Source organism: Marmota marmota, unplaced genomic scaffold, assembly GCF_001458135.2.
Source record: "Marmota marmota marmota unplaced genomic scaffold, marMar, whole genome shotgun sequence".
Classification (NCBI taxonomy): Eukaryota; Metazoa; Chordata; class Mammalia; order Rodentia; family Sciuridae; genus Marmota; species Marmota marmota.
This window is the reverse complement of record NW_026000249.1, coordinates 28,330,650-28,334,020: the sequence shown is the minus strand read 5'-3', so window position 1 is coordinate 28,334,020 and position 3,371 is coordinate 28,330,650. Positions and strand designations below refer to the sequence as shown.

The following is a 3,371-nucleotide window of genomic DNA, read 5'->3' as shown; positions in this document are numbered from 1 at the left end:
TTTTTTTTTTTTTTTTTTTGGTACCAGGGCTTGAATTTAGGGGCACTTAACCACTGAGCCCCATCCCCAGCCCTATTTTGTATTTTATTTAGAGACAGGGTCTCACTGAGTTGCTTAGCACTTCACCCTTGCTGAGGCTGGCTTTGAACTCATGCTCCTCCTGCCTCAGCCTCTGGAGCCACTGGGATTACAGGCGTGTGCCACTGCCCTTGGCTTAGGTCATCTTTTTTGACAATGAGTACTTACTAATTTTTAAAGATACCTATTCAAAACCAGAAATCTCAATAATCTATAATCGATGTGGATGAAATTTTCTTTTTTCTAAAACAACTTCCCCATCCACTGATTTTTTTTCCCCCTTTACTTACAAGTTGGTCATACTCTTTCTAGGTAGAAACACACTGCTAAATAGAATGACTACCAAAATGCAAGATGTAGATTTGTGTTTATACAATAAGGCAGAGTTAAAACCCTATCACACAGAATCAGAGTTTCAGTGTTAGGAAAGACTTTTGGGATCACCTTGCACAATTACCTATTTTTGGTGTATATGTGACAACCCCCCACCTGATTCCCATATTGGGGATTGAACCTAGGGGTGCTCTGCCATTGAGCTATACCCCTAACACTTTTTATTTTTTGAAACAGGGTCTCATTAAGTTGCTGAGGCTGGCTTGAACTTACTGATCTTCCTGCCTCCGCCTCCCAAATTGCTGGGATTATAGGTATGTGCTACCCTGCTTGGGAGACAACCAGATTTCTTAAGTGAAGTCAAAATCCTTTTTCAGAAGGGAGGGAGAGAGAAGGACGGAGAGGGAGTGAGACAGACACAGACAGAGATACTGATACAATGAAACAAGTCAAAACTGCACAAGAGATGGTCCAGTTCTACTTAACATAAAATTTTTGTTTATTCCCCATGCAAATTAAAACCACAATGAGGGCTGGAGTGGTGGCTCAGTGATAGAGTGCACGCCTAACATGCACGAGACACTGGGTTCGAACCTTGGCACCACATAAAAACAAACTAATGTATCCACCTAAAATTAAAGATACATAAATAAATAAATGTTTAAAAAAAAAACCACAATGAGATACCTTAATCTGTTAGAAGGGCTAGTAAACAAAAACAAAAACAAACAAACAAAAAAAACAAAGAAAAATGCTGATGAGGATATAGAGAATAGGGAGCTCTTGTAAACCCTTGGTGGTAATGCAAATTAGTATGGCTATTTTGGAAAACAATAGGGAGATTCCTCAAAAAACTAAGAAAATTGCCATATGATCTCGAAACCCCACTTCTGAATATATATCCAAAGGAATTGAAATCCCTATGCGAAAGAGATGTGTGTTTGTTGCAGTGTTACAGTAGCTAAGATTTAGAAACAACCTAAGTGCCTGTTACTAAATTAATGGGACTTTTAAAAGGTTGTATACTGTAACAATACAATCATCTTTAAAAAGAATGAAATGCTGTCACTTGCAACATAGATGATTCTAGAGGATACCACCTTAAGTGAAATAAGCCAGGCACAGAAAGACAAATGTCTCATGATTTTACTTGTATGTGGTATCTAAAAAAGTCCAAGTCAAGTAGAAAGAAGAATAGTGGTTACCAGACACTGAGGGCAGGGGAAAGTGGGCAGGGAAAGGAGTATTGTTGTACAAAGGGTACAAGTTTCAGTTAGACTTAGGAGGGGAAGAATAAGTTCTGGTGATCTATTGCACAGCAAGTTGACTATAGTTAATAACAATGTATAGGGCTGGGGTTGTAGCTCAGGTGGTAGAGTGCTTGCCTTCCATGCACAAGCCCTAGATTTAATCCCCAGCACCACACAAAAAAAGAACAAACAACAACAATGTATGGCTCAGAATTGTTAGAGTGACTTTAAAATGTTGTCACTACAAAAAAAAAAAAAAAAAGTGAGGTGATGGTATGTTAATTAGTCTGACTTCCTTATTCCACAGTGTATACATACACTGAAACATCACTTTGTATCCTACCAATATATACAGTTATTCATCCATTAAACATGAAAATAAAATTTCAAAAAACTTTGCTCCCTAGGGGTAGCTTGCCTAGGGATTAATGATAGTCTCTGCCCTGCAGTCACAGCACTTGTAGGGGCTATAGATAATCCTAAAACATTTTAAGTACCATAGTGATACATGTAAATGTGCTTTAGGCCCACAAAGGAAGGAGAAGTGATTACACTGGAGGTTAAACCTTCAAAAGACAAGTGAAAGGCTTTCAAGAGTAAAGAATTAGCCGGCACAATACCGCGGTTCTGGTCCTGTAGTCTCAGTCACTCAGGAGCCTAAGGTGGTAGGATTGCTTGTGCCTTGGAGTTCTAGGCCAGTCTGGGCAATGTAGGGAGGCCCCATCTCAGTAAAAAAAAAAAAAAAAAGAAAGAAAGAAAATAAACTATTAGGTATATCTATAATGCACTAATAAAAGGAAAAGAAACAATAAAATGAGAGTATCTTGACTGTAGGAAAAACAGCACCAGCTTTGCTTACACCTTAGGAGTTGCAAAAAGATGTCAGTAAAGGATCAAAACAATTGACACTTTTAACAGTTAATGTCTATGTGACTACACATTAGAATCCTTTGGGAAATCAATCCCTGAGTCCAGACCAATTACATGTAATCTATGGGGGTGGAACCCAGAAAAACTGCTTTTTTCTTTTTTTTTCCCTTTTTTTGAGAATCATCATTTTAAAGCAGGGGCGAAATAGTAAACGTGGATTTTGACGCGGAAAACTCCCGGTTAGGAATAGATTCAGTGAAAGCCCTTGGTAGGCAGGGTAGCTATTTCAAGAGCAGGGACAGAAGCGGGAGCCCGCCGCAGAGGATTTAAGGGCTGTTTCTGTGCTGCACTAGGGATCTGCGTGGCGGTAACCGGCTCAGCACCCGCCCCACTCTATTAAAAGTAGGTGACTTCGCGGGGTGACTCTGTCCCTACCCCGAATCATGTCTGCTAGCACATTTTCCCACAGTTTAAAAAAAAAGAAAAAGGACAATACGTCTCTCTCCCACGCAACACGCCTAGGACGTCTGTAGGAGGAGCAAAGGCCTGAAAAAAAAAAATCACTCGCGCGCTGCCACTCCGTTTTCTTTGCGATTCCAAAGCCACAACTCACGAGCTTCCAGGGTCGACCTCCACGGTCGTGTTAGGAGCCCGCTTAGGGAGTGATGAGCGACCCCTTAGGGCAAACTGCTGTCTTTAAGACCCTGGGTGGGGAGCGGGGGGCGAGGGTAAGGGCTGGGTACTGACGTTCGCGGTGACGCGGCCCGCTCGGCTCTCACTCCGGCTTCCGGCTGTACGCGGTCCCTTTTCCGCTCCCCCCCCCACGCGCCTGCCCCGCCC

The 3,371-nt window shown here is 41.8% G+C and overlaps 1 long non-coding RNA gene across 1 annotated transcript in view; it reads right to left on the bottom strand.

The window, feature by feature from the left end:
- The window catches only part of LOC107144307, a 10,532-nt gene extending 7,202 nt beyond the window's left edge, over positions 1–3,330 (bottom strand). The window contains exons 1-2 of the long non-coding RNA XR_001503784.2: positions 3,145–3,330; positions 2,282–2,385 (exon numbers count right to left, since the gene is read on the bottom strand). This is a non-coding gene — a long non-coding RNA (uncharacterized LOC107144307). The remainder of the gene's footprint in view (positions 1–2,281; positions 2,386–3,144) is intronic.
- Positions 3,331–3,371: the final 41 nt, after the last annotated feature.